The 25,568-nt window shown below is 35.4% G+C and overlaps 1 protein-coding gene across 1 annotated transcript in view; it reads left to right on the top strand.

Moving 5' to 3' along the window:
• The first annotated feature begins 2,191 nt into the window (after nucleotides 1-2,191).
• Nucleotides 2,192-25,568, top strand: part of LOC129952594 (membrane-associated guanylate kinase, WW and PDZ domain-containing protein 2) — a 116,832-nt gene continuing 93,455 nt past the window's right edge. Inside the window, exon 1 of the mRNA XM_056065266.1 lies at nucleotides 2,192-2,988. The gene's annotated coding sequence lies outside the window, so the exon portion shown is untranslated. The remainder of the gene's footprint in view (nucleotides 2,989-25,568) is intronic.

Below are 25,568 nucleotides of genomic sequence, written 5' to 3'. Positions count from 1 at the left end.
ACGTATTAGTGCATTTTAGTCGAATGATTCTTTAAAGTGTGACGGGCTTAGTAGAATACTTCCAGACGCTCAGAATAATATATCATATGTTTGTCTGTATGTATATCTACTCTTTTCTTTCATAACACAAAGAATAGGACACATTTATAGTTACACAGTAATATATTTTCTTCATTGATGCATCTAGTCTCAATAGCATTTCTTCTCTGGGTTACCAATCAAAAAAACCATTCAAAACTTGAACGACCTAATCAAACAAAGCTCAAATGTCTCTTTCTTCAATAAAAAAAACGAGAAAATGGCCATAAAAACATTCATGAGTAAGAGTATTTAAAAATAAATAATATCACGGCCGAATGACACTATAAAATAAAACACGAAAAAGCAGAAATATCGGCCTTTGCATTAATTAAGAAGCACCCTGTGAGCAAAATAAGCCACATTTCAAACTACCTTACCTGCTCTCGAGGTAAACCGTCCAGAGGTAAACCGGCGGTGGTAAACTGTCCAGAGGTAAACTGGCAGAGGTAAACTGGCGGAGGTAAACTGGCAGAGGTAAACTGGCGGTGGTAAACTGGCAGAGGTAAACCGGCGGAGGTAAACAGTCATGTACCGTAATGGCTAGTTTATATTTCAAAGAATTTAGAGGCGTCCGTATATGATTCGTCTTCTTAAAAATTTTCAATCAAAATTCAAAAAACGGAATAAAACATATGAGAAGCTATTTTGATTGCAAGGTGAAAATTTATGTGAATTCTGTTTATATTTCACTTACCTACCTTGCTTTATTAATCCGACTGAGAAATATAGACTGTCATATAGTTAGCAGCACTAAGTGAGGAATTTCAATTAGTTTTTATGTAAATTTGTAATTTTTTCAATGTGTATATTTTGTATTTTTGTCAAATTTTATTTAAAAAAAGTAATAAACTCTATTTTATTTAGTTTTTCATATTTTACCGGATTTAATCCAGTGAGTGTTTCGTTAATGAAATATTAATTACTTTCATTAATTTGAAAGCTCAATAAAAACATGCATTTATAAAATAAAAGTGCAATATGAATTTGATAAATGTTTAAAATTTGGCGTAAAATTGTGGCACATGGATACGAATTACGAAAGAAGACGTTTTTGGGTAAAGTGAATCGGCGTTCTCAAAAACTAGGAACTTATTTCATGAAGTTCTGCTGCTGTTGTTAGGTGATGTGTATATCGGATTGCAACTATGTACGTGCTTGTCCAATCTATGAATTTTTGAACCATCAATACGATGTCCCAATTTATCGACAGATTCCAGAAGAAAATCACATTTTGAACGTATGAGCTGACAGAAGCTCATTAACAGTATAAGCAAAAACCAAACATTTATATATTTTTAAGACCCTGTGTAATTTTTTTAGTCCTTCATTGCCATACACATACAGTGATACACACTTTACCTTCTTTTACTACAATTTTTGGTGAAAGGCAAACATTGGCTAAATGTTTCTCTCTCTTACACTTACAGAAAATTATTCAACGATTTAGTTCAATGTCCACGCAGTTACCTACGTATGATTCCTTGTGACAAAAATTAAGGATTTGGGTTGAAGTGATAGTCTAGTTTGTGTCAAAACACAAACTAAAAAGTTGCACGAATGGGTGACAATATGTCATGTGCGTGGACTCTTATATAAGTCTATAGTGCTCATTTTAGAAACCAAACAGTTTCGAAACTAAAAGTTGCATGTGCTCGCCTAGCCTAAATTTCCGAAAATTGTCTCATACATCTTAGACTATTTCCAATTTGGATTGGAGCTCGATGATTGTGTTTTGGAATTTTTGGATGGTCATACAAATCTATAAACGCACAATAAAATTGAAATGTCAATAAACGAAATTAATTCCTTATATTGAGGAAGCAGACCGTATCACGATCACCTATCCAATCGGGAGACAGAAAATAACTATGTAGGATCGGATGGTTGGAGACCGCTGATCACGAATTTTGTTTATATATCTCAAAATACGGAAATGTCTAAGAACTGAGAAATATAAACTGGCCTAATAATTTGTCCATGTTCATAGTTCCACTATACATTTTGAATACAGTTCTCCTATTATTGCATTGAACGTACCCATTACTACAGCTAACATTTTCATATCCGACTGTACATAACACCTGTCAAAAATTTAGTTGTGGGTATGCAAGGCAATGAAAAGAAACGCCAGTACCAGTGTTGGAATTTTTGTACTTTAAATAGTTTTGAATACTTATATTGCTACACCTGTAATTAAAGTGCTGCATAAACAATGTTCTACTTCATTTCGAAAGTTTGTTTTTGTTAGAAATATCGAGGCTTTAAAATGTTCGCTCTTATATCCATGAAAATAATTCCTGGTTAGAAACCTATTTTGCTTTTTTATTCAGTCTTCATTTTCTTTTCGTGTTTTTGTTCTACTTCAGTATGTTATTGCTCAGTGCTCACGGAAATAAAGTAATAATAATTTAATAGGGACATCGGTTATCACAGTTGCTTTCTAGATAAACAAAATAAAAAAAATATCTGAAAAAAGGTTATGCATTTTGCAACAAAACTTCATTAAACAAATGTTGTGAAGCCGTTGGTAGTTAGTTTACTCTAAAGAACTGTTGCTTGGCGAGTAGAACAGTTGGAATAACCAAGCTCGATGCACATTCATAATGGCTACAAATAAAGTGCAGTGTTTTGTTTTGTTCAAATCATAGTTAAATTATTGTCGTTTAATGGCATAAGCTTAAGTTTGTGGCTGTATTGTGTGTAATATTGTGTGAAAAAGTAGGCAAATAACTTCGAAAACGGGGTCTTATGTGTTCCTGTATTTCTTAATTGCTATCATATCCTGTGCTATTTTAATGGATAACAGAAAAGAGAGTTAGGCTACAAAATTGCTTCTGTTGAAAAAGAATTCTTTTCCGCTCAAAATATTATATGAACCAGATCTTGCTGCCAGGAAATTCATTGAAGGTTTGTTAATTTATTATTTAAATAATTTTTAAGGATACATTCAAATTTCATATTCATAGTCACTGACATTGAAAATAAGTAGCTACTTACATATTTTTATTATTTGGGTTTTGTTTTGAGTAACAAATTTTGATTTCCCATAAAAAATCAAAAAAAAGCTATAGAAAATAAGCTATTAAAAAAAAAACAAGATCCCTGCCTCATTTAAACCTGAGACAGAAAATGTACCTGTCGTTATACATAGTTTATCATTAAGAGAAATTCGATCCCAGGTTAAAATTTTCTTAGTAGCAACTCGTTTATGTTGTAAATTACTATTTTGTTATTTATTTATATATACTTAGTTCAATAAGCATTATTGCAAATTTAAAATTTTATAGTTGTAAAACATTTAATTTTGTTAAAAAAAATGGTTTTTGTGCATGATGGATTTAGATTTTGACGGTTGATTAGTTTAATCGGTAGGTAATTAACACCTTAAATAATGAACTTCCTACAAAATTTGTTTAACAAACGCTTTGTTGAATACACGAAATTTCTTGTTTTTCCTATCCTTTTGAAAAAGTCTGTTATGTGCACCTATTTTAACAATTATGATGTGATTTGTAAAGGATTTACTACACACTTAAGGTACAAGCAAAGGTTTGGCTTACGAATAAACGCTCTTGTTTTCCCTTTATATAAAACTTCGAAGATATACCTATTTGAATTCACCGAAATATTTGTATGCTCTTGATATTCAAATTTATAAAGGAAGCGCTCTTGGTCTTCTTCATAAGAAGTGGAGAAACAAGAACAATCGAACTTGGAGATGTTTCAATTGAATTTGTTGAAACTTCAAGAAATTGGGTCTGACTTACGTACTCCCTTAAGGTGGCACTACAGTTCTGTGAGATAGATACATTTTTTATTATACAAAAAATGGTTTACTAATTTCATTTCTTAAGAATAAGAAAATGGCTTTTCTGCCGTCTCCCTGATGTGACATTTCATTACAATTTTGATTATGAAGTGAACAATAAAAAATGAAAATTGCTAATAATATACATAGTATGTATGTATTAGTATTTTTAAATCGGTTATAATTCTTATTTAATTGAAAGTTAAGGTTGTGAGAAAAAAGATAAATTTGTATGTTTATTGTTATTCTTATTAATTTTACACTAGATTTTGATAGCGTTAACTCAATTTTAATATGATTTGAAACACAAAATTTTGAAATTATTTGAAACACAAAAGTATTAACAATTTTGAATTTTAAATGATTTAAATATTGAAACTGTTAAGGAAGGTTAATGCGTGTTTGCAATAATTATATAAAGATTCCACATAGATAGCATAGTTAGGGATTGATTTAGGTAGTCTGAATAATCGTTTGAAGAAATATCTCTGCACAGATTCAAACATCTTGGTTTGCACAGTACCTAGTCCACATCATACTAAAGGCTAGTTCTTCATTACTTTTTTGTTTGGCATGTTTTTAAAAATTGAGATTGTGGGTAATCTAAACACCCAGGCACTTAAATTCTTGCACAACGTCGATGTTTACATTATTGAGAGACCACATTTCGTCGGGTTGTCTTCTCCTTTGACGTGCTTAAAAAATCATCACCTTTGTCTTTCTTGTATTGATGACTAACCCCCATTGCTAGCAAAATGCATTCGGCCTGTTTATTTGTAATTGCAGAGTGTAAGGGTTTTCGGCGAGTAGTACTAAGTCATCAGCATATAACAGAACTTTAATTTGTATATCAGCAAACGATATCCCTCCTGGAAGTAGGTATAACACAAATGTCGTCAACAAACAAAGCAAAAAGTAATGGGCTTAAAATACAGCCCTATGGAATACCTGCAGTTGTTTCAAATCATTCTATGAAGTCCGTTCCATCCCAAACAGATGCACTAGATGAAACAAAAAATTTAGAGTACGTGGTCAAAAATTTTCGATAGATTCCTATCGCCGAAAGCTTGTACAGCAAAGCCTGTGCATTAACTTTGTCAAATGCTGCCTTGAAATCTACGAAGCAAGCGTATAGTTTTTTCTTTTTATTAATGGATTTTCTTGCAATGCTTGTCAAACCAAATATTTGATCTATGGTTGAGAAGCCCGACCGAAAACCAGCTAGGAACATACTCAAAAGGTTTTTTTCCTCGATCCATTTGGTAAGCCTTTCGTATAGAATCGAAGTAAGAATCTTCCTCAAAGTGCTTAAAATAGGAATTCCTCTGTAGCTTTCCGGTAGAGTAACATTACCGCTCTTGTGAATTGCAAAAATAACTGCTTTGTTTAGGTTGTGTGGCACATAAGAATCACTGTATAATATGTTGAGGTATGATAGAAGGTAATCCTTGAATTGAATTGTGCTATTATTGTAGAATTCTACTGTAATTCCATCTATGCCAGGAGCTTAATTTATTTATTTATTTATACAGACTAACATAGTAATCTTAAATTTGCTAAGTTAGTACAAAAAATTAAAGAGAACAAGTCGTTCGGCTGGCTGATAAAGATTTATAATTTAAAGGTAAGTTTTAAAATTAATTTTTTAATACTTTCTAGGTTTTGTACATTTATGTTTTTAAGTAGTTCGTAAATGTTAACATTTTTGTTAGATAAAATTCGGTTTATGTGGGCTAGTAGGTGTGGCATGTCCATTGTTACTGTGCAAGTAGAGCAGATCGGTGGGTTTTCTTTTTTTTTAGAAGATGTTGGTGAGTTAAAGATGTGTGGCCTAAACGAAGACGAACGAAATTTGTGATAGTTTCCTTGAGTATAGTAGCTGGGAATATGGGTGGGGTTTTTTTTAAATATTTTATTTATTATTTATTTAATATCAATTAGAGTTTACAATCTCAAATAGACTAATGAAATTTTTAAAATATTCGTTGAATCATTATAAAATTAAAGCTACATACAAAAACAAATTACAATTATTTTATTACATTATTCAATTTGTTAAAAAGTACAAGTTTAACATATTTTTGGATGAGTTTCGACTCAAATGAAAATTAAAATCTATATTAAGTGATACATTATTAATCTCCCTAACAATGCGAGTAATGGGTTCATTAAACGCATAATTTACTCTATGAACGTTTTCCCGGAATAATGTTCGAATTCTTAGTTCTCTAGAAGGAGCGTAAAGATCAATAAGCGATAATAAGGACAATCAATATGATATGATAAAATATCTCTGACAAAATTTATGGCAAACATCTTACGGCGATTTTCTAATGTCTGCATACCAATAAGCTGACATCTAATGTTATACGAAGGCATTTCAATGTTCCAGCCTAGTTTGTGTACTACAAATCTTGTAAATTTTTTTTGGACATTTTCTATTCTTGTAATATGAACATTGTAATGAGGATTCCACACTACGCAGCAATATTCAAGGATTGATCTAACATAAGCCACATAAAAGGCTTTGAGTGTGTAGGGGTCCTTAAGACCAAACGAATTACGAAAAATAAAACCCAACATAGAGTTGGCTTTGTTTACCATGAATTCTGTATGTTGTACAAAGTTTAGCTTGTAATCAAAAATGAATCCAAGGCCTTTTTCAATAGAAACTCTATCAAGGACATGACTTTGCATATTGTAGTCGTAAACGATAGGTAACAAACGACGTGTAAACAAAAAACATTGACATTTGGATATGTTTAGAGCTAATTGGTTTATATTGCACCATTTGATAAGATAAGTTAAATCATTTTGGAGAAGTGTACAGTCTGTTAAGTTTTTTACACGTCTAAAAAAGTTTAAATCATCCGCAAACATAAGACGCATTGAGTTTGTAAGGACATCAGGTAGGTCATTAATAAAAATAAGGAACAGCATTGGACCTAAATGAATCCCTTGCGGAACGCCAGAAGTTACAGAAAAAAGATGAGAGGTAATCGAATCAATTGAAACGAGTTGACTGCGCCCTGTAAGATAAGCTGTCAGCCATTTTAGCATGTTGGAATGAAAACCTATGTTCTCTAATTTTTTTAATAAAATTTTATGATGCACCCTATCAAACGCTTTTGCAAAATTGGTGTAGATAACGTCCACTTGGTAACCCTTTTCTAATGAATTGAGAATACAATGCGTGAAAATGGTTAGGTTAGTGGAAGTTGATCTACCGGGTACAAAACCGTGTTGGTACGGGGATATGATTACTTTTAATAAAAAATTCAATTTATCGCAAACAATTTTTTCAAATACTTTTGGTATCGAGGACAATTTACTAATAGGTCGGTAGTTTGTTATTTCCTGTTTTGGACCACATTTGTGAATAGGAGTAACAAAGGACGTTTTCCATTCTGGCAAAAATACACCATATGTTTTTTTTTTTTTTTTTTTTTTTTATATCCGATGGAAATCTTCAAAAGACACTCGGTAAGAATCGGTACCGAGTAGTGTGGGACTCTTACCGCACTAAAACCACCGGTGAATCAGGACCAATCTATGAAAGATCGACAAATGATTTTTATTTCTTAATTTTTAAAATCGCATTGGGGGAAGTTTAAGGTTATAACACTTTCCCGTAGCTTTTAGCCCATCAGCTCATGAGGCTTGGTTCTTCTTAATCTCCGAACATTGTCTCGTACATTTAATACGGTCTCCATTTCAGAGTTAGTATGACTTTGCAGCCGCTTATTGTGTGATACAGCGTGTTTCTTAACCACTTCTGTAACCATTTCAATTTGAAGGTCACGATGTAGATCGCTATTTCTTATATACCAAGGGGCATTTATTATTCCACGAAGGACCTTGCTTTGGAATTTTTGGATGGGTTCAGCATTTGTTTTCTTTGTACAGCCCCATAGTTGGATGCCATATGTCCAAACGGGTTTCAATACTTGCTTATATAACATTAGTTTGTTCTGGATAGATAGGTCAGAGTTCTTTCCTATTAACCAGTACATTTTTCTGTACTTCAAGTTTAGTTCTTCTCTTTTCTTTTTGATGTGTTCTTTCCATTTAAGCTTTGCATCCAAATTCATTCCAAGGTATTTGGCGGTATTGGAGTAAGGTACTTCTGTACTGTTTATAAAAATTGGAACATTGTTTATGTTTTTGTTTGTAAAGTTTATATGCGTCGATTTTGTTTCGTTTAATTTGATACGCCATTTGTGCGTCCAATCACTAACTTTATCGACTGCATTTTGCAATTTTTGTGTAGCCTTCGTAACGGATTTATCTGGCACCAATATTGCAGTATCATCAGCAAAGGTGGCCATGATAGCGTTGATGTCCACTGGAATATCCCTTGTATATAACAGATACAGGGTTGGTCCTAGGACACTTCCTTGTGGTACACCGGCTTCAATTTTCTTAAGTTCCGAGTAATTTTGGTTGTACCGTACTCTAAAGAGTCGGTTCGTAACGTAGGATTTCAGTATTTCGTAGTACTGCCTGGGGAAGTCCCTATGCAGTTTGTACTCAAGTCCCAAGTGCCAAACCTTGTCAAAAGCTTGAGCAACATCTAAGAATACAGACGAGCATACTTATTTTTCTTCAAGTGCCTTTTCCACAACATATTCGATGCACTTGGTCTATCGTGGAATGTTTATTTCTAAATCCAAACTGATGGCTCGGAATTAGTCTTCTTTCTTCAATTATTTTGTTAAGCCTTTTTCAGTAGCAGTTTTTCAAAAACTTTTGCCATGATTGGTATAAGCGATATTGGTCTGTAAGATGTAACTTCTGTTGGTGGCTTACCTTGTTTAGGTATAACAATGACTTCCGCAATTTTCCAATGATGTGGCACATATCTTAGTTTAAGGCATGCGTTTATTATAAATTGGAGTTTCTTGAAGGCTATAAGAGGCATTTCTTTCAGAACCTGAGCAGTTATAAGATCGTACCCTGGTGATTTTTTGTTTGACAGCTTATGTTGACACATGCTTCTTACTTCTTTGAGCGTGACAAAAGGTATTTCACATTCGTCGTTTCTGTCAACAAACTGTAAGGGATCTGTAGCTGTGCTTGCTGGGAATGGCTTGAAAACATTCGCGAGATGTTCAGCAAAGAGATCAGCCTTTTGTTTCGGGTTTCCGATCCATTTACCATCTTGAGATTTTATCGGCGGGTTTTGTGTCTGAGGTCTTTTTAGGCGCTTAGTTGCTTTCCATAAGGAGTATTCTGTAGAAGCATCCGTCGTCAGACTTTTCAGGAATCTACTTAGTGAATCATTTTTAAACTCACAGATTCTTTTTTTTAATTCGTTGTTAAGACGGTTAAAAACTACCTTATCATCTGGGAATCTCGTGGATTGCCATTTTCTTCTAGCTCTTCTTTTTTCCAATATCAACTCCTTTATTTCGATAGGATATTTTATTTCTTTTTCTCTCGCATTCGAAATAGTTTGAGTACTTTCTTCTGCAGCCTGCTGCACATCAGCAATAAATTGTTCTACTTCATGATCAATTTGTTCAATTGTTTGCATAGGGGATCTTAGGTTTATAAAATTTTCAAGTTTGTCTCTGAATTCGTTCCAGTTTGTTCTGTTATTCACGAGCTTGGGATTACTTTTTTCTATTATTTCTGTTTCGCTCAGTGATAAAATTACTGGAGTATGATCTGATGATAAATCATAATTACCTTCGACACTTATATGATTTCGTTTAATACCTTTAACTACGAAAAAGTCTATAAGGTCTGGTATTTTGTTAGTATCAGATGGCCAATATGTTGGCGAACCAGAAGAATAAAATTCGCAGTTGTATTTTCGGCCTGCTTGGTATAGCCGTTTACCTTTTGTTGTTATGAGCCTAGATCCCCATTGGGTGTGTTTAGCATTGAAGTCGCCACCAACAAGGAAGTTATGTCCTAACAAATGTAGGAGTTCTGCATAGTCTTCTTCAGTTGGAGAGCGCCTCGGAGGGCAGTATATAGCTGCTATTTTGAATTCTTTCTTTTTTATACCAATACTAATTGTTGTTACTTGCATGTTTTCTTTAGTAAACTTTGGTTCTTCAAAGTGTGTTAAGCACTTTTTTATAAGTATTGCTGATCCTCCCCTAGCTTTGTCAGCTGGGTGCGGAGCGTGGTAACATGTATAGTTTGGTAATTTATTATCAAGATTTTGTTCAATAGCGAGGTGGGTTTCGGACACCAAACAAATGTCTATATGCTCTATGTCTAAAAAGATGTTTAGTTCTGATACATGCTGTAAGAGACCGTTTGCATTCCATGTTGCGATTTTGAGTGTTCTGTCCATCATTGTTTTTTAAGAGCGACTTCTTCGCTTAGCTGTTTTATGTTTAAATCTTGTTGGTCAATCCTTTTCAGGATGAGTTCCAGCATTTCTTTTATAGAAGTTTCCTCATTCTTCCGCACATTTTTTACAATCTGGGAATAGGATTTATTTTCATCACTTTTGCTTAGTGCAATTGCTTTTCCCGGTTGATTTTTAGTAATGTTATCGACCGTTACTTTTTTGCTTTCAACTACTGGTTTTGTGTTGGTTGAGTTTCTAAACTTGTTCCCAGTTTTGTTTTTTTCTTTTTGTGTCTTGGAACTTTTTTGCTACTGGACATCCTCTGTAACTTGCAGGATGATTGCCTTGACAATTAACACATTTCGCTTTCTGTTCTCTGCCCATGGGACAGTTTTTGGTTGCATGTCTGCCTTCACATTTAACACAAGCGAACTCGCGATTGCAGTATTTTTGTGTATGCCCAAAGGCTTGACAGCGCTTACATTGTGGAACACTTTTCGACTTTCGCAGTGGTTCAATTTTGACAACTATGCCCATAATTGATTTAATACTGTAAATCTTATCGAGACTTTCTTTATTTTCAAACGTGAGCATAAATAAAGGTAGAGATCTCTTTTTTGTCGTTGATACCCCAGTGGAGTCTTTTACTATCTCATTTTTAATAAGATTATTGGCATCGAGAGCTTGAAAGCCTTTTTGTATAAGGTCTTCGACAATTTCTTTGGCAACACATGAAGAGTGAAGGCCTCTTGCTACTACTTTTATCGATCTTGTAGCTTTATTTTCGTACGAGTGCCACTGAATTTTCTTTTTGTTCAATTCTTCAGTGACAGATCTATACGCATCGGCGTCTTCAACAATGACTTTCCAATTGTCTTTATTGTATGATGTATATTTACATGCCTTATTCGTGCATTTTTCTACTATGCTCTTTAGCTCGCCAAACATTGCCAATCCGGAGATCATAATTGGGGGTGGGGCAGTTTGCCTGGTACCTTTAACGTGAGACTTATTTTGGGGTAAATCTCTTATTTCTTTATTGGATGCTCTCATTTTTGTAGCAGTATCTGATTTTGAACCTGTTTGCTGACATTTTATAACAGCCTCTGGGCTACTCTCTGCTTTTCGTTTCTTTGACTTACGTTTATTTCGGTTTCCTTCAGTTTCAAGGAGGAGCTCTTCCTCATCAGTATGAAACTCATTAGCAGTTTTTTGTGGGCTTTTCACTACTGGTGACTTTTGACTTGATATATTGTCTTTCACGGACTTTTTATCGAGCAAGCTGACTTTTTCTTCGAGTCTCTTCACTTGTTGCTGAAGACTTTCAACAAGGGCTTCAAGTTGTTTTCTGGCTAAGATTTCTATTTGCCATTTATCGAAATAATTTTCGGATTCAACTTGGTGGATCTCGTTGTTTTTTGTGAAACACTGCTGATCTTTTGTTTCGATCTTTTCATGGATGGTTCCTTTTTCGTTAATGACTTCTATGTCATTTGATTTTTGCGTTGGGGGTTTCGATGGAGTAACCCTTGGTGATATTTTTGGTGGAGTTCTTAGTGTTTTTGAACTCCGTCTATTTCCTAGAAGCAATAATTGGTCCTCCCCAGAATCCATAGGACCGATCTCCGAAGAGAGTGGATTTACCAGTTTATCTGGATTGCCACCTGGGGTATTATATCTATTTGTTTTACTCATTGCCATATTTGTTTTTATTTTTGTAACTTTTGTTTAGTTCCATAAATAGCTCAGTTACCTCTTCTATTTAGGTTTCTTGCAGAACTGGTTCTTCAGAGCGATTATCTTATCTTTTGCTCCTAATTCCTGAGAAGGTAGCTCAGGTGTCTCAGCTCTTGGATTCAATAGATCCAACGCTCGTCGTTAGTTCACCTTACGGTTATCCAGCGGGCACCACTTGGAGGTGACGATGCGATTTTGCTCCGCCATATGTTAACGAACTATTAAACACAAAACACAAAACTCTAGACAGAGCGACGGAACATTTTTTTTATTTAGAGACTGACAAAAAGAGCCGTTAGTGACATTATTAGAATCAATATAATTTGACTTAAAAAACTTAGCAAAGGCATCTCAAATAGATGGTAGACTTGTTAAAGTCGAACCTAAATATTGCGTACTTTTAGGGAATCCATTAGATTTTTTTTTACTTTTAATGAAACTCCAAAAACATTTCCTATTAACTCTTAACTTGGATTCCAAAGAGTAAATATAGTTTTTATATAAAAATTTATTTAGAACATTGAAATTCATTTCACACTCATTATAAATGCTGCGCAAATTGGCATCAGAATAACACTTTCTTAAACATTTATAAGCTTTATTCTTTTTATTATTTAAATTAATTAATCGACACTAATCGACTGTTATACCAAGGAGGCTTAGAAGCATTTTTCAACTTAGTTTTAGGAACAAATAGATCGATGGCTGTCTTAAGAGAACTAAGAAAATTGTTGTAAAAACTTGATAATTTCGAAGATTGAATAAAAGTTGAAGGCAGTACTACATTATTATCAATATAACTCGCAATGTTGTTAAAATTAGCTTTGGAGAAATTATATCTATATTTAAAAAAGCATTTTTGGTTTGAAAAAGTTCAGTATTTTAAATTCAAAAATCAAAGCAATGTGATGTAAAGTGTTTGGAAATATTGGAAAAATAGAATTATTTACGAACAAATTTAAGTCTTTATCTGCAAACAATAGATCGAGTGTTCTATTTAAACTATTTTTACAATTGTTCATTTGTTCATTAACAGTTAAAAGCGAATCAATAAATAATCACACTCATTATTTACATTAAAAGGATATTGATATTAGAGTAGTGGTGGGTATATGTCGTCCATCTTTGCCTCGATTTTAGTTCTGATGGTTCTTATAAGATCCGGCTCATCGAATGTATTAAGTAAGAAGGAGGGGGATTTGTTATCAGAATTCGCAGCTTTGTCGGCGTATTCGTTACTCATGATGCCGATGTGGGCAGGGACCCACATAATTTTTGCTTTGTTTGCTGTCTTGATAACAATATCCCTAAGAATTGTGATTGATGGGGAGCTGTTATTCAAGTTCATGATAGCATGGATGACCGAGAGGCTGTCTGTGCATACGACACAGTGTCCTTTGGCGTTGCTTTTAAAGCTTCGTAGACAGCTAGAGCTTCTGCGATAGAAACTGATGAGTATTCAAGAAGGAGACCTATCCTGAGTACTTTGCCATTTTGTGATGTTACAGCAAAGCCTGTGTGGTGCTCTGTTTTAGAACCGTCAGAGAATATGAATTTCCAATTCCTGCTTATGGGTTCTTTTTCTATGGTGTCGAATACTTTTCGGTAAAAGATTTTTGGTGTATAGATTCTGGTCTGCACATCCAGGGAGGGTATGATGATGTTCGAATAATGGAGGTTTTAGGGGGCAAGTTAAAGGTTGATATGTGGTTCCATATACATGAAATTGCTGATATGATTCTTTTTTGGCGTGTGGGTCGAAGGGCTGAATTAGCATCTTTGTTTATAACGGATCTGGAGGGGAACAAGAGCTGATTTTAAAATCGTTTCCTCATATCTCCCATTAAGTGCAACCGGATTCAGCTAATATGTTTTTGATTGGTGTAGTTTGGAATGCGTTGATTGATCGTCTTGCAGCTTGATGGTATGTAGGTTTTATTATGTTTGTAAGGTAACAAAGTGTATTTATGTGAATTTTACATTTTTTTGAAGATATATATTTGATAATGTTAATCCTTGCAGCAAGTGTTTTTTTTAGTTTTATACAGTGATCGGTCCATTTAAATTTATTGTTAAAAGTTAATCCTTATATACTTAAATTATTTACAGCTTGTAATTTTACGTTAGGGCAAGATTTTTTCCTATATATATGAAATGTTTTACACTTCTGTAATGCAATGTTGGCACCGGAAAAAGTGGACCAATCTGCAATATCTTTTAATACTTGCATACAAATAGTTTTAGTTGTATCTAAATCATTGTTTTTACAAAGTATGTATACGTCATCAGCTTAACAACAATGATCAAGAATTTTATATTTAGATATAATGTTGCTGATCAAATCAAATGCAATAGAAAAGAGCATTACTGAAAGTGCTGATTCCTATGGGATGCCATTGTGTAGAGGAAAGTTTGGAGAGTTATTTACCCTCACACAAAATTTTCTATTAGAAAGGAAAGATTTTATGTACCCAAACATTTTGGGACCTATTTGCTCTCTCAGCTTTTTTAGAACAAGATCAAAGGCTTTCTGGAAGTCGAGTGAGAGTATTGAAACGTGGTTTTTGGCTGAGTTAGCGTTCGAAATATAGCTGTCAATATGAAACAAAGCATCTTGACATCCCCTTTTTGGTTTGAATTTGGTTTAAGGCAATGAGTTTTTTGGATTCTGTATACCAGAGGAGACGCTTAGCTATAATCTTTTCAAGAATCTTTGAGATGCATGGTAACAGTCAGATAGGTCTATACCCATCGAGTTTATTAATCTCTTTGTTGGGTTTGGGAATTGGAATGACTGTGGCGGCTTTTCAGTACTGAGGAATCACACTCATGTCAAAAACGTTGTTAAAGAGTTCGATAAGAACCATCGTTCTTATCTCCGTCGGTAGATTTTTGAACATAGGATATGAAAGCTTATCTCTTCCTGGTGTCTTTCCTTTCAGTTTGCTAGGACAAATTAAGTTGGAAGGGAAACTGGTCATTGTAGATGCGTTTAAAATCTGCTAAACAGCACTTTTTCTGACTTTTGATTTTTAAAATTTCTTTCATTTGATTGAACTTTGGGCAGTCTTTGGATGAAGCGAGATGGGAGGCGAGGCAATTTGCGCACAAAGTTCTGGAACACTCCGAGTTAGCATGTGGTTTAAGATTACATATCTGGCACATGGGGGTACCGTTGCATCGTTTGGTGGTGTGCCCAAGTAACTGGCAGTTCCGGCACCGCATGGGATTAGGAATATATTCAGTGACCCTGGCATTGTACCAGCCGATTTCAACAGTATCCCAGTTTGAAAAGTGTCAAAAGTGAAAAGCATCAATCCTGTTGGACGTTGGTTTCCATCTACTTGTTTTGTAAATTTGTAGACATCCGTTACTTCTTGCATTTTCATTTCCAATATAATATCTGCCTCGTTACTAAGACAGGGAGCGTAGACTATGCCTTTAGACGAGGTGAGCTGGTTATGCAAGGTGATCGTGACGGGACAAAGGTTTGATTTTTATTTTTAGTAAGGATTAATATTTTACCGTCTCTGAGTTGTGAGATCTGCTCATATTCAGTGCTTATGGCATCTATAGCTTTTCTCAATGTAAAAATTCTCACTGATGAAAGAGGTTTATTTTCACTTTTGAGGGGCAATAACAATAAATCTAGGGTTTTTATAATTGATGGTTTTAGGGAGATTGGGGAATGGTTCAAGGGGATTAAATGTTATTTTATTTCTTTTCGACTGGGGTTCGGAAAATTCGACTTCACCAAGCGCGCTGAACCTATTTCCCGTTTTCATTTTCGGCCCTTGGGCCATGATGGTTAAGAAACACTATCACTCGCGAGATGAGTAGGAACTGGGTACTACAAAAGGAGTAAAAGAGAAAGAAGTAATATTCTTTAAGTATGTAACGGAGAGTGGAAAAAATGTATGAAATGTATGAACTTGCACACAATAGAAAGCCGCAGGTTGAAACAATGCTTACAGCACGACAGCTAGTCAGTGACTGCAGGAGCTTTATTGTTTTTCATCTTATGAAGGCAAAGATATTGGCACAAAGCGCTTTGTATTCCTTTTTGACCCGAAGGTAGAGATTTCTGAAAAACAAGGCATCTGTAGATCTAAAAAGCTTCAGATACATAAAAGATAGGCTCTTACAATCGTTATCGTACGATATATTTCGTGGAATCAATGAATGGGTGTTATTGATATGTGAGATAGAATTGATTTTTTTAATCACATTTATTATTTTTTCGTCTAATTGGTCAATTTCGGATGTTGATGGAGAAGGCAAGGAACTGCAGTTGTAATTTAAATGAGATTTGTAAAGATGATCATTAATTTCTTTCCATTTGAGCTTGAGAAATTAACTTGGAATTCTTTGGGGAGCTTCAACCGGAAACATAAATTCAACTTGTATTGGTAAATGAGCAGAAAAATTTGCTACACTCACTTTGAAGTCTGCACATAATTTTATCCAGTCTGACGAGAATGCACAAATGTCAATAACTGACTGTCCTTGGCTACTAATAAATGTGAATTCTGCCACGGTATCACTTTTGGTTGCTCTATTAAGCACGAATAGTCCAAGATTTTCAAAAAACTCAATAGGGAGCCACTGCGGTTCAAATTATTATCTTTTGAGTTTCTTATTTCGAATAATGTATTTTGAGTGTAAAGGTTCTGAATAGATATATTCTGATAATTTCCAATTCGAGCATTAAGGTCTCCAATTATCATAATGTTTTCCAAATTTAAATTATTCACAAAGTCTATTAAAGCTTCAAAATCATTCTGCCAGTTATTATAGTTTAAATACACGGGAACTATTAAATATTTTAAGTTATTAAAATTTGAAAAACAGGTCTGTTTTCTCTGTTTATAAATCTTACAAATTCACAATTTAAAGTTTTTTTAACCCCACATAACATTCCACCACTGGCTCTGCCGTGTACATAAGATCTACTTGCACATAACTTTAAAATATTTTAAAAATTAATTTTCATTTTTTTCTTCTAAAAAAGTTTCTAATACAATAATAACATCAACATTTTGAATAAATTTAAAAAAAATCAGGTTGATAGATAATAGACTGCCCGAATTTTCAGTTCAGTGTGAACTAGGGCCTCACCCAACAAACTTCTCCATCTAGCTCGGTCGATAGCTAGATGTGTCCAGTTTTGAGCTCTAAGTTGGGTGAGGTCACATTCCACTTGTGTGCACCTGATTCGCGGCCTTCCTCTACTGCGCTGTCCTGTGGGTGTGGATTCGAAGACTTTTCAGGGCGGAGCATTGGTTTCTATGCGCACTACGTGACCCAGCCATCATAGTCGTTGGACTTTTACCCTCCTGGGCTCTGGCTAAGTCTACGTCGCTGTACAGTCCGTACAGCTCGTCGTTCCATCTTCTCCTTCACTCCCCTTCTATGGATACTGGACCGTAGATCGCACGAAGAACGAAACGACCTAAGGTGCTTCTTCTGATGAGGGTCTTATATATCGAGACTTTGGTCCTTCGAGAGAGGGCTTTGCTACTCAATTGCTTTCTTAGCCCAAAGAATGAGCGGTTAGCAAGAGTTATTCTTCGTTTGATCTCAGCGCTGGTGTTGTTTGACGTTTTGACCGAGACGTCTGTGTTGTAATTCCTTTCTTGACGACAGCATTTACTTTGTTTTGCCCTAATGAACCGTTAAACCCATTTTTGCCGCATCTGCCTCAATACTCGCAAAAGCCCCATTGACATCACGCTGAGTTCCGATTATGCCAATGTCAACTGCATTTGCTAGTAATTGGACATACTTTTGAAAGATATTGTCTTTAGTGTTGCCAAGTAAGATGTTAAAAAAATTGCATGACATTGACTAAAACCATTTTTGACATCGAAAGGTTAAGTTAAGTTGTTTCCAACATTTATGGAGCAGGGTGAATTTTTCAGGGTCATCCTGCACAAACGGACGAGTTTGGCAGGAATGCCAAAACTAGGCATGGCTCTATACAGCTCGTCCCTGTAGATACTGTCATATGCGGCCTTGAAATCGATGAAAAGATGTTGGGTATCGATTTGATGTTCTTGGGGTTTTTCCAGGATCTTCCGTAATGTGAATATTTGATCGAGTGTGGACTTTCCTGGCCTAAAACCACACTGATAAGGACCTATCAGGTTGTTGACAATGAGCTTGTAAGCGATGTTAAGTAGACTGATTCCTCTATAGTTGGTGGAGTTTAGAGGGTCTCCTTTTTTAGGATTGGGCAAACAATATTGGGGTTCCATTCATCGGGCATTCCCTTTACCGACCGTATCTTACAGGTAAGTTGGTGCATGCTCCTAAACAAATTATCTCTAGCTGCTTTGATAAGCTCGGCTTTCAGTGGCTTTGTTAGGCCTTAGCTTAGATATGACAATCTATACTTCGTCTAAGTCGGGAAAGCGGAATTATTTGTTGTCGTCCATGCTAAATGGATCACCCTGCCTGACAGCGAAATTAGGTTCATCGTCGCGGTTGTACAATCTGCAGAAGTCATCCGTCCATATCGCCAGCATTGACTGCGGTTGCACTATGATGTTTCCACTTTCGTTTGGCTATTGGTTTGAGCTTTATGCACTCGTGAATTCCGTTTCACCTGCTCATAAAATTTTCGAACTTCATTCCTCATTTTGACCCTCTCAACATCTTCGACCGCACGCTTCTTCTACTCTCTTTTTCCTTTTGAAAAGCCGGTGTTCTTCTCGCCTTTTCTGCTCATGGAACTCATGAGCAGCTGTCGTCCTTCTATGCAGCGCCGCTTTACGAGCCTGTTGTTTGGCTGCATTTGCCTGCCGACATTCCTCTTTAAACCTGGGGTTCCTTGTTGGTAGCTGCTTGAAACGAAGCACGTCAAAAAACAGCTTCTCTGATTGCATCTTGGCAATGGTGATACTGGTTTTCGATACTTTGCGTTGGCGGCAGAGAAGTGTGAGAGATGTTACTTGTAACTCGGTCAGAGAAGGATTTGGCGATCTCTTGCGATTATAGCCGTTCGATGTTGTATCTTCTCCCAGCATCTCCCTGTTTTGACTTGGGTCTGGAAACCCGAAGTGCTATCTTGGCTACAACGAGCACGTCGATGTCAGGTCCTCGGAAATTTTGTACATTCATGATGCTGAAAGCGTGTCTAGCGTCGCATCAATCGCAATATGGTTAGTCTGGTTGACGGTAGATTGATCTGGAGAGTTCCTTTGTGGATGCTGAGGTGTGGAAAACGCGTACTGGCTACCATGGTGTTTTGCCCCGTAGCAAAATCTATGAGCCTGAATCCGTTTTGAGAAGTGTTGTCGTGCAATCTGTTTTTCCCGACGATTCCACCAAAGATGTCTTCCCTTCCTAGCTTGGCATTAAAATCGCCCAAGACAATTTTAATATCGTAGCTAGGTAAAGCTAGGACACTGCGGATGCTGATGGTCATGAGACGCTCGTTGATGCACCTATAGCTGAAGACTTGTTACAAAGCCGCATCCAAATAAGCGCTGTTGGTTTTCTCGGTACAGTTCACCATAGTAAATATCGCACTTTTTCATACTCTTTTTGAATGGCGGTGATGTCTACTTCATAGCAGTCTAGGGCCTCCGCTTAATTCCTTAATTCGTTTGCATGGGTTGTCAACAGTAAATCCGTCCGTATCCGAGGCTTGTTGGTGCTTCGCAACTAGGATATTTGTACTTGGTCAGGAAGTCACCCCGTCGCGACGGCACAACCCCCAACCTGGAGGGCTAGATCCTTAGTATAACTCCAAGAATAGGAAGCCGGATAAACCACTCCTTATAGGCCAGGGCTCCAAATAAATCGTAAAAGTACTATAAGGTGTTCACTAAGTAGTTCAACCTTACTGAATCTGTAGACGCCACCGTTGATTCTATCTCGGAAATTCCTCCACTGCCGTCTGGATAAGAAAAGGTGCCTTAGTGGAAACACCTCTCCGCCCCTCTCTCGTCTACCATTTGAACATCATTTGGGTCTGACATTTAAGAGAATATTAACGTAGAGCAAAACATATACAGTTTTACGAAACTTACGAAACTTATGGATTGCTAAAAAATTAGCTGTGTGAAGTTAGAACCTCGAACTCAAACCCGATATGTCCCATTCGTTTGTCCTTCCAATAACATTGTTTAATCACCCCCAAAAAAGAACTTTCTGGTTATTGTCGCAGATGTGATTTTTTGTCATATATGTGTGGGTTTTTTACCTTCCAGGTAATACTCATTCTGTCAGAATCCAAAAAGAAACATTGAGATTTTGGGTCATTTTATTCCTTACATTCTATTTTTTAACTGTTTCGTCATATTTATAATCTTATAAAATTTGATTACATACCCATTCTTATCAACAGTTGAATGGTTGTATACATCTGGTTCACATTCCAGACAAAGCTACCCTTGTTAATCCTAAAAACCAAAAGCTGTAAGCCAATCATTAATTTTTTCTTACAACATTTTGTTGGGGGGTATACTCTTAATATAAATCCCAGGGCTACAATTGTTTTTTGCTGAAAAAAGTGTAAATCACTTAAGGTACCAGAATGCAATTCAAAAGAAAAAAAGAACAATTTTTATACCTTTAGTGTTAAGTTAAGTTAAGTTAAGTTTAAGTTAGTGGGAATACAAATGTTAGTTTAAAAAAAATATTAATTATTGATTAAATTTCAAAGGGTGATGTGCAGTAAATATCAAAAAAAAACAATGAATATATTGAGTTAAATAGATTAAATTTAATATTTGCCTTTGCGGTAAGGAAAACAATAGTGCACCTTTTAAAAAATGCCACGTTGTATAGGGAAGAGGGTCAGAGAGGTTGTCACTAATCGGAAAAATAGCGTGGAAGTTCATACATGGATCAATTTTAACTGGCAGTGTCGAAAACTCTTCAAACGTTAGGCCTTGAGTTTCCAACAACCCTTTTAAAGTAGGTTTTAAACAAATAAAACCGGTCTCCCATAGGCCATCCATATGAGGAGAACCTGGTGGAATGAAATTTCACTTCAAATTTGTTGGTATATAGAGTTTTTCATCTTCCAAGGTAGAATCTGATAAGACTTTTTTCTACTCCTTTTCTTATATTTTATTAGCAGCAAAAAAGTTGGTGCCGTTATCAGAGAAAAGTTGTTGGGGAACAACTCTACGACCGACAAATCTTACTTCCTACAGTTTCTAAATGTACAGCATTTGTACAGAGCCAAATAAAAAAACAAGCATAACCTTTTATTGCTTCATAGAACCGACCCTGGTGGAATGAAATTTCACTTAGAATTTGTTGGTATATAGAGTTTTTCATCTTCCAAGGTAGCATCTGATAATACTTTTTTCAACTCCTTTTCTTATATTTTATAAGCAGCAACGAAGTTGGTGCCGTTATCAGAGAAAAGTTGTAGTTAACAACTCTACGACCGACAAATCTTTCAAAATCAGCTAAAAACGACTCCGTACAGATTTTGTTCAGAGACAAATAAAAAGACAAGCATAACTTTTTATTGCTTGATAGAACCGACCCTTTTAACTTGTAGTTCAAAGGCCAGCGAAATCCAATCCAACATAGGTGAACGGAAAGGAATAGTTAACCCTTTCGGGTGGGAGTGTTCACATAAGTTGGGTTTAAAAATCCTTTTTGTGTAAAACAGAAACTATTAACAAATGATTTTCCTAAGTTTTTTAGTTATGGAATCCGCATTAGGTGCAGGACTTGTTGGTGCATTCTGTTACTTCTTTAGTAACAAAGAAAAACTCTTTTTTGAGTAGTACAATTTATTACAAAAATGATTCAATATTTATTACAAAACTATTTAACTAAAAAATTAAGTGCGCTAGGCGCAGACAACTTTTCATGAGTAAAAGCGTTAATATTTAAATTACTGAAATCAAGAATGTGAGAAAGAGAAGAATAAATGTAAATAAAAAAGAGACCACTTTATCAGTGCAAGCCCATTTCTATTCTGGGCATGTTCAAGTATCTTGTTCTTTTTTGTTCTACATCAGCAACACCCTCCATGTAGGCACATTTTATGGACGAATGCTACTAATAGTTTCGACAACGGACATAAATATGGCAATATTATTGGAAAGTTGCATTGGTTAAACGACCATTTACTCTCATGTTTATGTCAGAGCCTAAGGTGGAGTTAAGCGATAAAATGGTACTATTTTTACTTTACGGTTTCCAGTTATATAAAGCGTTAAACTCTTCACTAAAATAGAAGCGTTGTGTTAGTACAACGAGTCGAGTTTTCACAAAGTATCTGCAAGGGTAAAACGTTTTTCTTTTGCGAGAAGCTAGTTTTATAAATCTAAACAAATATGCTATGACTTTTATAGCACGAGAGTAACATGAAAATCCTCTCAAAATATCATCGTTTGTGTTTTGATATACTACAAAACTTTTAATTTGTTTGATTTCAAGGTTCCAATTGGGATCCTTTTGAATTTTCGTTATTGGCCAAGTTTCCTGGGAATTCTTTAACCAACTTGGACCATGCCACCATTAGTCATTGTTTATAAAATTCTGAGACATTACACCCCGGCAAGCGATGTCAGCTGGATTTTGTTCAGAAGGAACATGTTTCCAAATGCAACCTGGCGGGTTCTCAGTTTGTGCTTTAGATACCCGAACAAAAGTCTCCAGTCGAGGTGGACAGTCACGAATCTAATAAGGATAATTATAGAGCTTTGTACAGCGTTAACTAACTTTTCCAGCAAAACAGCTCCACAAAGCTCCAGCCAAGGTATCGAAATAGCTTTCAGAGGGGATCTGAAATCCTAGAATAAATAGCAGCTGCATATGCACCTAGAGATGAGTCGCAAAAGCCGTGGATTTCGACACACATACCTGGTGTATAATTGATCCATCTTGGAATTCTGATATCCTTTATTATTGGAAAAGATTTCCTAAAGTCTTTCCATGCCTCTAACCAAATTGATTTTATAGGCGCATCACACTCGGTTTTGTCTTTCCAGACATATTGCAAATAAATCTTTAATAAAATTGTTGTTGGTGCAAGCCAACCTATAGGGTCATATATTTTAGTTATATTTGAACAAAAGTTCACGTTTGGTCAAAACAGTTGTCGAAGAAAATAGCTTACATCGAATATAGAAGCAATCTTCCCTTGCATTTCACCCTATACCTATAACTTTCGAATGTGAATTATCGTCGAACATGAGGAAGTGTTGGTCTAAAACATCGCCCCTAGGAATTTTTTCCAACAAGCTAGGGTGGTTTGCAGTCCATTTTTTTTAAACAAACCCCTCCAGACAAAAGAAGTGCATTTAACTGAGCTTGAGCTTGGACAACAGTATCTAGATCAAAACCTCCAGAAAAAACATTGTCCACATACAAATCTGACTACTTTATATGTTTTGCTAAAGGATAATTATTTCCTTCATCAGAAGCAAGTGGATACAATGTTCGGATTGCCAAATATGGAAAAAAGTAACCCTATTTATTTCAAAATCAGCCAAATCTGATTCTGAATTTGACGATAAAAAAATTATTCTTTGGAATCTATAATGATCTGGGTAAACATGTATTTGGCGATAAATTTTTTCAATATCGCTAATAAAAACATAGGGATACTGTCGCCATTTTAATAAAATAGTTTGTTGATCGTTTTGAAGAGCAAGTCCGCTAAACAAAAAATAGTTTAATCTATGCCCTTAGTTCGTAGAAGCACTTGAGTTAAAACCGACTCTAACTTTTGTTGAAGTATTATCCGGTTTCACCACAGCATGGTGCGGCAGATAAAAGAGCTGTCTGGAAAGATTTATGTAATTCACTTTTTGACCTGAGCGTCATATGCTTCAAAGAAATGCGTTTTTTCCTTAGAATCAAACGACGTAGTTTTGCAGAAGTAAATCTGCAGATGAGCATTGCGTTACTATCCTAGTGCGCGGCTTACGTATATCATAGACAGATAGATAGATAGATACAATTTTACACTTTCCTCTGATATGTATGTATAGCTTCTTTTTCCCTTAAGGTACATAAGAGGCAGTTAATATGTAGATCCTCTCGTTGTGTTAGTTTTCGCATTCACAAAGTCATATCTTAGTTGTTCATCTACTTAAGAAATTGTTTTTCGTTAGTCAATCATATTTAAAAGTGATATTCGTTTTTAAATTGGTAATACGCAAAACTTTCAAATTGGAAAAAATAGTACTTAATACTTTTCCCATTTACGGGTTAGTTTTTCTGACAAATTTAAAAACAAAAAAAGGCTCAACACCTAAATTTGTGCTTTGAATTAATTATAATTTAATATAAATCGAAAGATAACATATTCGGTAGTAGATTTCATTCCGTTTTAGGAACAAAAAGCACAAAATATTCGTTTAGGGAATTTTTCACTTAACATCTTTTTATCTTTCATTCATTCATTCTTATTTTATTATCTTTCCAATAATTTATTTATTTATTCAGCTTAATACAAGCTGTAACATAACTCAATACTAACTTAACATTTTTGTTTTAGTTCTTGTTCTCTGTTTTCAACATTAATTCATGTGGGCCCTTATGCGAGAGAATGGTACTGATTCTTCAATACAGTATGAGAGAATTAAATAAAACCAATTTGTAAAGGACTCTACTGTTGAGTGGAGGGAACTTAATTCAAAGTCGGCTAAGCTTAGAAGATTGTTAAGTTTGGATAAATGAAATCATAACAGTAATTCTCCATTTCAAGTTGTTTTCAAATTTAATGGGGAAGGAGAGATTAAGGCAAGGATAAAAGCGATTCAATGTTGAGTGAAGGTGAGGGCTCGCGGAGACAACGCAGTTAGCGCAATCAGATGAGACGATGAGATTAAGGTGTCTCCCCATAAAGTTTGCTACTCCATTTAGTTGAAAAATTCCACAGTCAAACAGACGATCAATGAACAGCGATTCAGATTGAGGGGAGATACTAGTTGGAAAGAAGGATGTCTGATCATCTGAGGTGGACCAATTGAAATAGGGAGGACTAAAGTAGCCAAGAACGATGATTAAATCATTAGGTTGCACTTGTTCAAGCAGATAATCAATGGCATTAACAGCAGCTTGGTATGCTTTAATTTGTTGGGCTGGTCGAATATAACAACAAATGACAAAAAGACAAAACTAAGAGAGTGTAACCTTAGCTGATACACCTTCAAATTCGATTGAAGTAGAAATATGGAGTTATGAACTTTCAAAATTATTATTTATAGCTAAGAGCAAACCACGGCCCTGTGTATTACTCGCACATTCCACAACATCTTTATATCTGAGGAGAAATTTCAACACCATCATGTAGTTTCAAAAATATTTCCATAAGTGCATCACGTTTGTTAGGGAGGCCTTGTTGGGAGATTAAAACCTTTATGTTTGTATTTGTTTTACATTCAAAGCAAGCAGAATCTGGTTTGTCGTGCAAGAAAGTTAGGTAAAGACGAACATTATTGTACATTTTGTGGTCATAATAATTCGTTAACTTGACATTTGAAGGGATCATTGGGTTAAGGAATCCTTGTGGTTCTTGGGAAATTAATGAAGAAGTTGCAGAGTTAAGGGTGTGAGAATGGATGAAATTTGGATACGCGGATGTTTTGACAGGAAGATCAACCATCGGAAGGCGAAAACCAAGACCCGGATGAGAAGGGTTAAAAG

Source organism: Eupeodes corollae, chromosome 3 (assembly GCF_945859685.1).
Source record: "Eupeodes corollae chromosome 3, idEupCoro1.1, whole genome shotgun sequence".
Taxonomy (NCBI): domain Eukaryota; kingdom Metazoa; phylum Arthropoda; class Insecta; order Diptera; family Syrphidae; genus Eupeodes; species Eupeodes corollae.
This window is presented reverse-complemented; position numbering and strand designations above follow the sequence as displayed.